Genomic DNA, 10,968 nt, shown 5'->3' on the forward strand with positions numbered 1-10,968 from the left:
TAGACCACATAGCTACGAGTAAAACGGAACTACTCTTGGCCACGAGACACCACCAATGTCGTTCTCCATCATTCGGAACAAAGGAGCCGGCACATTCTCGTAATCAAAAGAAGTCAACTGGTGCGTCTGATAAACACCCTCATTAGCTAACCAGTCCGCACACGCATTAGCCTCTCGTTAGACATGCTGAATCTCAATTCTCCATGGATTGTCTCGAACAAAAGCTTGGCAAATCTGAATCATATGTGAATGAGCTGTTGGGAACTCAAAAGACGATTCCATTAACGCTCGCACAACCTTCGAATCCGTTTGAATAATTAAATGTGTAATTCGAAGCTCCAAAGCCATGATGAGTCCCCGACGCAATGTCATGATTTCAGCTCGAGTCACCATCGCTATTCCAAGCCTCTCCGCAAAAGCCTTCACTATCTTACCAGCTGAGTCACGCAACAACCCACCCGCTCCGGACAGGCCTGGGTTATCCTTGGACGCCCCATCAATGTTCAGAGCCATCCAGTTCGTCGGCGGAGCAATCCACCTAACAAAGATCTCTTGGTGCCCTTGTTCCCTTCTTTTGATACAAACATCAGTTGCTTCTTTCGCATGGCGAACCTCACAAACTCGTTCCATAAGAAAAGTGTAAGTGTTTCCTGCTATATCTTCAGCCCGATTAAAGACACGACAGTTCCGCCATCTCCACACCCACCAAACTATCACCGAAAATATGGACGGCCACCAATCCATCCCGTCTTTCTTCCCTTTAGATAAATTCTCCACTACCCAACATTTCACAGTATTTGGGGCAAAAAATTCCTGAGTTTTAACCTGCGGAAATAAATCCCATACCTTCTTCGCAACCGAGCAGTCCCGCAACAAGTGTAGAGTCGTTTCTTCAATATCATTACACGCTTCATAGCACAGGTCATCCGTGAGACCTCGTCGAGTGCGATTCGAATTAGACATGATTCTATCATGTAGCAGCAACCAAATGAACACTTTATATCGTCTTTCTATAAATACGTAGGCAGCTTGGGTGAACATGTAGCTCAAGTGCAGCCACACCTCCAAACAAACATCATCCCACTTCATGAACTATGTTGGCTTGATCTTGCAAGTTATCACCCTTGTCAGCTTTGTGAGTACGTAGGCACTTTGAACAAACACTTTGTTCAAGTGCAGTCACACTAAAATAAAAAAAAATAAAAAATGCTCCTGGCCCGCAAGAGCCTAAACTGTAAACGGCGAAATCAAATTCATATCAGGGATAATATAAATGCATTACAAATACGAAGACCATAAATCCAACGATAAAAAAAGAAGCAAAAATTTGTCTTGAAATAAAACAATCACGCGCAGGTTTGCAATAAAAAGAATAACCATGAAGTTACATAACGATAGTAGTCTAAACATAAACATCTATGGATCAAAGTGAATTGAAGCACGTATTTGCTCAAGACACGCCTTTTATTCTTGAATTGAAGCCTCCTCTTCGACGCTCAGAACAGGAACAGCCTCAAGCTCTTCCAAAGTCTTCTCCGTAGTCTCAACCTATGACTGTAAGTCGGTCAGGGTCCAACTTTAGCTACTACACTTCGCTGTAACTCAATCTCCATTTCATGTGCCCGTTTCAGCTCAGCTGCAAGGCTTGTTATCCTGTTCTTAATATCTGACAATCGAAGGGGCTCTACTTTAACGTCTTCTTGCGGGTATTATGATGTGCCTTCACTTCTTCAAGTTTTTAGTGTTGCTGAAGCTTATCCCTCTCCAAAGATTCAGGGCGATGACGTTCGGCTGCAAGCTGCTGAAGTGCAAGGTAAGCATTGTCGACACCTACATAAGAACTAACTTGTTCTTCCAACTGTGTAGGATCGCCTTTGAGTTGTCGTATACTCGCATCACATTCCTTAGCCTTCTCTACCACTACTTCCACTTCTGAAAAGTCTGCATTCTTCAACTTTGTCACAAACACGGTAGATACAACTCGCAAGGCCACCTTGAATATCCCTTCATAAGGTGGAGGTGGTCGAAACGAAACCTCAGGAGGATCAAGGACATTCACGAACTTCGAAGGAGTCGATCCCTTCTCTAATTGCAAGGTGAAACCATGGTGATAGGAATATGAGAGCGTAACACTAAAGCTTTGCTGGCACCCATAACAGAACTCCCTGTATGACCGTCTCGATAACCAGACTCGCGAGCATCACTGGAAGACAATATCTTCTGAAACTTGGAAAGTTCTTTTCCCTTTCGAGGCACGTACTCTCGAGTAAGCGGATTTAAGTTTGATCCAGGAGAATCGCCAGTTGCAGCTGATGCTCCTACCTCCAAAGCCACGTCGCCTTTCTCTCAAAGATACAAGTTAATTAGTTTGTCTATAAAAAATTTTTTTTAAAAAAAAAAAAAAACGTACCTGCGTGAAGCACTTGAAACCCCGGCAAACATCACTTTATCATCATTCGTATCTACGAAATGCGCTTTCCTTTTTTCACCACGTTCGTGCTTGGGGTCAATATCAGATGCTGCATCACGGTGGTATCCATCCCTGGCGTGGTTACTTGCCTTTTTACGTGTTTTATTCTGGCGCAATTTCGAGGGATGTGTAATACCCGCCCTTTTAGAGACCCTTTGACCAGCGTTGACTGACCTTGGGAGCGGGAATAGTTCTTAGAAGTGCGTGCCAAAGCTATCTTGGGTTACGAGTTATGGGTGGTACTCGGCAGAGTAGAGGCTACTCTATCGAGTAGCGTGGTTACTCGATCGAGTAGAGGGTCACTCGATCGAGTATGTGTGGTACTCGATCGAGTATCGGGTTTTCAGCGAGGGTTTTTAATCGCGTTTTGTTAAATCCGCAAATCATTTCCGCCTCATTCCTTCTATCCTTTAGTCGCCTCTTTCCCTTCCCTTCACCATAAAACCTCCATGGAAGCCCTTTTGAAGGTTCTTGTGCCTTAGGAGAGCATAGCTTGAGTCGGGTAGCGGTCTTTTGCCGGGTTTCTCCTTGTAGGTATGTTGTCATCATCATCCGTATCCTTGTCTTTACAGTTAGGGTTTGCTTGGTAGTAATAGATGTTTGTGTTGTGGTTATAGGCTTTGCTTGATTGCTGGATATATCATATGTTGGCATGGATTGGTTGCAGTTGCTTAAAGGTAGGTTCGCCTACTCAGTTTCTGTAGACGGTCTAGTGTGTCGGTTGTTGTGGTTGTATTGTAGTTGTTATGTATTGTCGTATTCATATTGACGGTTGTTGATTGATTGCTGTTGATGGTTGTGATTGTTTGTCTCTGGTTCTTGAGATGCGTTCTCGGCTGAGTGGAGTCACTTGCGGGAGTGGCTTCACGCCCTAGTTTCGCCCTTCGTGGAACCCGCCACGGAAGGGGATGTGCACATTAATGGGACAGGGTTATCGCTCGGTATGATGAGCGGGAATTTGGTGGGTACGGCTGCGGTCCCCCACTGGCAAGGCTGGTCCAGTGTACAGTCGGTGACGAAGATTGATCGGTGTGGGTGTGCTTGTGTGTGATTGATTGTGTTGTTGGGTGTTGTTGGCATTGTTGTGTCTTATCTCAGTACTGACCTTGTGTGGTTGTCTTGTTGTTTTATGTGTCTGCCGTGATCCCTTATGGTGAGCAGTCTGTCTTAGAAGGTGTTGATATCGTTGATAGCTGGAGTCCGGGCAGGGATGAGTCTTCACGAGATTTGATAGTTATAGCAAGTAGTCTTTGAGTTGTATCTTTCATATCATCAGTTGGTTTTAAATCACTTGTAATATAACATAATAGTTCTTTTATCGACGTTTGATTATTACTGTCCTCGGGTAACCGAGATGGTAATTCCCTTATATGCTAAGGAAGGCCTAGTTAAGGCTCCTCTGGATATGGGGGTGTTACAGGATGTTTGCGGCTGGGGCCTTCCATGTCAACGTATGAATCACTCCCTTCTTTCCCTGGACCAGGACAGGAGGCGCATGGAAGTTTTTTTTATATCCTTTCGAAGCTCACCTATATTGACAACCTCCCACCATTCTCTAAATTTAGTGGTGGAACGTTCATACCAACGGATTGAGGAACTAGGAAGGACCACTCTAGAGTAACCTTTCGAGAATAATAAAAGTTGCCAAAACTTCAACGCTTCGCGATTGCTGACACTACGACTCGGCGCATGAGCTAACATATCGGGAACGTCTTGACAAAAGCCAAATTGTCTGCTAAATCGATGAGGATTATACGGTTCAAGATAAAATGAATCACCCAGACGAAAAGGTAGATACGAAGAACGGAGAGATACAAGGTAGCTGAACTTTATGGAATCCAGGTTGTCATCGTCAGGGAGGACTTCAACCTTGTTTGGGTGTAGTATGAAGCAGTTTGCGTTGACTTCTCGGCCACCACAGATAAGGTCACGTGCCTCATCATCCGTGTAAGCTTTGGCTCCTTGAACGCCGGAATAAGCAACCATGAAAGGTCCTGCAGGAGGTGACTGCATTTTGTGGTAAGCAGAAAAATAGTGTGCAAGCCAACCATACACATAATGAGCCGAGAAGAATGATCTAGATAATGCTGGGCTTGAATATTTGACCATCTCATTTAAGCCTCGATAGATGCTTGCCAGAACTGGAACAGCTAGGCTGAATGTATGCCCCTCGGCCATTAAACTAGCTATCTCAAAAGTACATGGTCTGATCTTTCTTTATTCACTCTCAGGAAGAAGGAACATGCACAACCAGTAAGACAAAAACGCAGCCAAATAGACTCTGCCTCTATAAGACTTGTTGACTCCAACCTTGTCAAACATAGCTTGTTCTGCAGGAGCCCATTCTGTTGAGCGCGTCGGACGTTTTCCACTAGGATTGTGTGTTTTCTTTGGAGGGCCGCTGGTTTTTCGTGCTTTAGTATTAAGAGATTTATAAGTTATCGCTCTCTTGCACCAAAATCTGATCCACTCCTCTGCCGTGACCTTGCATTCACTTTTTGGTCGTCTCATAAGACGACGAAAGGCAGTTGATACCGTCGTTTAGTACCAAAAATAAATACCTAAAACAACTAACAGAAGCTAGTGGAAGTAGGGTCGATCTCCCCAGGGAGATGGGAAAATGTCTGCTAGATTAAGTCCGTCTGAGTAACTTTTTCCTGGGGGTTTTAATAATTTGTTCTAATCTATGGAGGTCAATAGAGAAAAAGAGTAGAGAGAAGTAAAGAAGAAAGTTGACAAATATCAAGCAAAGAGAAACAACTAAGACAGTTGGTTCACCATGATTCTTAATAAATCTAATCTAGGGTCTTAGGTCAATTCAAATTCGATCTACAGGGTAGTGAAAAGGTCCTTCCGGTCCGTTATTCGGCGTAAAACAATTCTAACTTAACTTCCGCCCTCATTAGAATGTTCTATGTTCACTGCAGGTCTTACCTATTCCAATCTTCCGATCCAGGTCAAGGTGTACCAAGGTTAATTATCTAATTGCGTCGACTCAAGTAGACAAGAACAATTAAATGCAGCGATTAACATCATAGATCTAATTCGCATTTGAATCCTAATCACCTGTTCATAATTCCCTTAAAATCATGGTTCTCCTATGTCTTAGCAAAGGAAATTAGCTATGCATCACTATTGAATAAACAATAACAACACATAAACTATGAGAATTAAGCATAACTAACAATCTAAGAGGAGAATAAAAATAATAGTAGTTAAAGGAATAAAAGTCACAAAGCAAGATTGATTAATTAAAGTAGAGAATACCGATTAGAAGGAAAAGCAATGAAGAAATAAGTTTCAAGTTTCAAGTTCTAAGAGAGAAAAAAAGGCAGAGAAATCCCGGAGAGAGAGAGAGAGAGAGAAGAGAAGAAAAAGCCCCTACTCATGACTGCCGTCATTCTTATTTATCCTAATTACAAAAGGGCCATCTCGAAATAAACTCAAGATCCGCATAAAACACCTAAGCTCTCGATCGAGTAGAATGAAACCACTCGATCGAGAATGAAACTCGACAAACCGTTCGATCGAGGAAACAAGGTACTCGATCGAAGACTTCAGAGGGTGGTTATCTCGATCGAGTAAGGAAAGAGTTCGATCGAGTAATTCCAAGAGGATAAAGCAATCGATCGACCATTTTAAGTAGCATAATAGGCCGATCGAGCTATATAAGCACGAGTGGACTCCTTGACACCTTCCGAAGCCACTTCACGCATCCCTAAGTGACAGATTCCAAGCTCCGATTCCTAATTCTCCAAAATGCATGAGATTAGGACAAGTTCAGGCTCGATTTCGCTCCTTTCTGGTTCATACCTGCAATTAATACAAGACAGACCAAAGTAGACTACTCGGGGGGGGGGGATTTGTAAGTAGATGCCGCATAAATAACCTATAAATGCGTGTAAATATGGGGTAATAACCTTATATAAAATACACGCATCAAATCTCCACAAACAAACCTTTGCTTGTCCCCAAGCAAACTATGAATGTAACTAAAGACAACTAACGGAACGGGACCAACTCACCAGCTATAAATTGTCCACCCAAACTAATTTAATGCAACAACTAACAAAGTGGCGATAGGCAAGTGCAAACGAGTTAAATCAATGCTTCAAACTGTTGAACCGTCGACCTTGCTAGACTCATATATATCGGACTCTCACGGGTCGCTCATCACTCAAATTAAGCACATGGTGAGTATATTAATAAGAGATAGAAAGAAGTATAGACACTCACCTAAATCGACCTATAAGAGCATGCGTGCAATATAACATGAATAAAGTCTCTACAACCGTACATATGCATTCCAACCAACTAATGACCAAGACACATGCCGAGGACTTACATTTGGGTAAGTGAGGTAATGGGTAAGAAGGGGCTAAAATGAATTTGGAGATATGGAGTTAATAGCCAAGCTAGCAACTACGGATCCAAATTTAGAAACTTCCCAACTTCATACTCAATATATAACAATGCAAAACAGTGCCAATCTGCAGCATACGAACTCACTAATCACCATATATCGTCAACTCCCTATAAGATACAAATATAGCATGGGAGCGGAAATCACAAAATGGAATTTTTCGGCTCATGATTTTTTATAATCTCTTTTTTTTTTATATATATATTTTTTCCCAACTTCTTCGCAATTTTTCCTTTTCATTCCCTTCGACATTTTCGCCAACTTCTCAAACCAGATATAACCATATTGCAATGGAACATTCCCAACGGTTACTATTACTAGCTCGGCTAGGGTAGGCAGAATTATAGATTGTAGCTATGACAAAACAGGTAATTTGGCTATGTGGAGCTCATGGGTAAAATGAAATAAAGGGGATTTCCTCGCCTAACATGTGTCACCAACCGCGAACCCAAATGCACACAGGTATTAAGTAGATTGGATTCATGCTTATGCAATTTGATGTTACATGCCTTATAGAGAGTAATACTCACATCCTATATGAAACTGGTCATGAATGTCACCAGTTTATCAAGCTCTAAACCTTAGAATGTAAATGTAGTTTGCCAATATAAGAGTTAAGTCTATTCGTTCAGATAAGTTTGAAACAAAAACTCGTAGATTATGTACATTACCATGCCAATAGAATGTAAGAATATGCAAGGCAAGGGTAAAAAGACTCAAAGTAGCATAAAAGTTCAACTTTCTGACTCAACCTAAATGCAGAAATAAACGTGAAAATTTGAATTTTATGAGATTTTTGAATTAAAATAGCAATGCATGAGAAAATAAATAAACGTGCAAACTGAAATACAACAAAACGACATGCAGAAACAGATATGGATGCATACCTCCCCAAACCAAACCGTACAATGCCCTCATTGTACCAAAAACAGGGAAAGAAATGCAAACGAAAGAGAAAAGGAGAATGGAGGTCGGAACAGTTACAAAATAGTCGTGAAGGAGGGACCTCCCAAAACCGACCATGAACATGGGGGGTCGCAAATGGCCCATAAACATCGCAGCATGCGAGATACATCAACAGGACTCGATCGAAGGGGTAGAAGAGCTCGATCGAGTAGAATTGGTGTGAGAAGTCCTCGATCGAATAGGACAGGGTCTCGATCGAGAAGGTGGATTTTGCAGGCACTCGATCGAAAGAAGCATGTGTTCTAACGAGAGGATTGAGGAGCAAAAACGTTCGATCGAGGTAACAAGGCTCTCGATCGAACTGTTTACGTGAGAATCCTGCAAAACGCAACAAAAGAAACCACGAGACTAACAAAAGAACGTAGATGTTCGGCGATTGTTCATAAAACTAGAGTCTAAGCACACATAAATGAATGCAGAAAGTTTAAACAAAATTACAACAAAAACAGGCCAGGTTGCCTCCTGGATAGCGCAGGTTTAAAAGGTCCCGCACGACCTTCTGACTTCAATTATCTGGCGCATCAGGATTGTCGAAGTAGAGAACTTCAACTCTGCCATCCACATCGTTTGCCTCATGGTAATGCTTCACATATTGGCCATTGACTTTGAACATGTTGGCCTCAGAACTTTCTAATTCAACGGACCCAAATTTGGTGACACCAGTCACTGTATAAGGGCCACTCCACCTGGACTTCAACTTACCAGGAAACAAGCGCAGTCGATCATTAAACAACAACACTTTCTGCCCGACATGAAATTCTCGAGGTATGATCCGTTTGTCGTGCCATCTCTTCGTTTTCTCTTTATAAATGCGCGAGCTATCATAGGCATTAAGCCTAAACTCTTTCAGCTCATCTAGCTGCAACAAACGATTCTGACCGCATAACTTAAGATCAAAGTTTAATTCACGAATAGCCCACCAAGACTTACACTCTAACTCAACAGGTAAATGACAAGACTTCCCATAAACTAGCCGATATAGTGATGCACCAATCGGTGTTTTAAAGGCAGTCTGATAGGCCCACAATATGTCATCTAATTTAAGACTGCAATCCTTCCGTGATTTAGAAACTACCTTAACCAAAATCTCCTTTAGTTCCCTATTAGAGACCTCAACCTGCCCATTAGTTTGTGGATGATACCCCAAACCACGATGATGTTGGACACCTAATTTAGACAATATAGAAGTGAGTTTCTTTTCTTTAAAAAGCATTCCCCCGTCACTAATGACGACCCTAGGGACCCCAAATCGGGGAAAAATAATCTTTTTAAACATCTTAATCACGATCCTGGCATCACAATTAGGTGAAGCAATTGCTTCCACCCACTTAGACGCATAATCTACGACTACCAAAATATACCTGTTACCTTTGCTAGACGGGAAAGGTCCTTGGAAATCAATACCCCAGACATCAAATACCTCGACCTCTAGGATGCCATTTTGTGGCGTCTCATGTCTCTTAGATATGTTCCTAGAGCGTTGGCAAGCATCACAAGCTGAAACAAACACTTTAGCATCGGCAAATAAAGTAGGCCAGTAAAAACCAGATTGAAGTACCTTAGCCACGGTGCGTGACGGACCGTGGTGAGCACCATAAGAGGATGAATGACAACCCTCTAAGATTGCTTTGGTCTCCCACTGCGGAATACACCGTTTGTAGAGACCGTCTGCACACTCCTTAAATAAATAAGGATCATCCCAGAAGTACTGCTTAGCGTCATAGAGAAAACGCTTCTTCTGTTGATAAGAAAGGTCGGGTGGCAGCTCGCCACTGATAACATAGTTAGCCAAATCTTCATACCAAGGATCATTGTTAGTATTAAGAAGAACAGCAAATAAGTAATCATCAGGAAAAGAATCATCAATAGGTAAAGAATCCTCTTCCTCCTGCTGCGATAATCGCGACAGATGATCAGCTACTACATTCTATGCACCCTTCTTATCTTTGATCTGTAAATCAAATTCCTGGAGAAGAAGTATCCATCTTAGCAATCGTGGTTTAGCTTCCTTCTTACCAAGAAGGTGTCTCAACGCTGCATGGTCAGTAAAAACAGTGACTTCGGATCCTATCAAATAAGAACGAAATTTCTCCAGCACATAAACCACAGCTAACAGCTCCTTCTCAGTAGTGGTGTAATTCACTTGAGCCTCATCCAGAGTTTGGCTCGCATAGTAGATTGCATTCAAGGCTTTATCTTTCTGCTGGCCTAACACCGCTCCTAGTGCATAATCACTAGCATCGCACATAATTTCAAACGGCAAATCCCAGTTGGGAGGCTGAATAATCGGTGCTGAAATCAAGGCCTGCTTTAACCTGTTAAAAGCAGAAAGACACTCATCAGTAAATGCTAAGGGGGCATCATATTGTTGGAGCTTGTGTCCTCCACAATTAGTGTGATAACATTTATAAATCTCTTATAGGTTCACAAGGGTATACTTCGTATTTTATCAGTTGATTAACGATTAATTAATAACGGTTAGCTTGCTAGAAAGTTTGACGTTATTATCATACTGATGGCGGTGATCAACTGGTCCCTAAAAGTCACACCTAAAGGATGTGTTTGAGAGATGTGATTATGGAAATGTAATCACATTGATGCCTTATATGACTAAAAGGTTAGTCCATGTATTTGACTAAACAGTTAGTCAATGTGATGATGAGACGATTATTTAATATAATTAAATAATATTAGCTGAGACGAATTAACTGTCAAATTCGTAAATTGAATATAAACTGTTATATTTAATTAATGTATATAATGTTAGCTTGAACGAATTAAGATGTTAATTCGTAATTAAACGTAATCGGTTATATTTAATTAGCTAATTATAAATATGCGATATTTATAGTTAAAGTATATATTATACGATATTGTCATAATAAATTATTACAGACCGGCATTAATAAATCGACGGCAAGCTGTTGTCTGTAGACTTATTAATACGGAATAAAATAAATGACAATTTATAAATAATACGCTTTATATACATTTTGTAAAACTACCAAAATAAGAAGATTTAATCTCCTTATTTTTGGGAGGTGAAAAACCGAAATAAAGAGAAAAGAGGAAGAATAAAATCTCCCCCTTTAGACTCTCATTTACACGG

This window comes from Silene latifolia, chromosome Y, assembly GCF_048544455.1.
Source record: "Silene latifolia isolate original U9 population chromosome Y, ASM4854445v1, whole genome shotgun sequence".
Lineage (NCBI taxonomy): Eukaryota > Viridiplantae > Streptophyta > Magnoliopsida > Caryophyllales > Caryophyllaceae > Silene > Silene latifolia.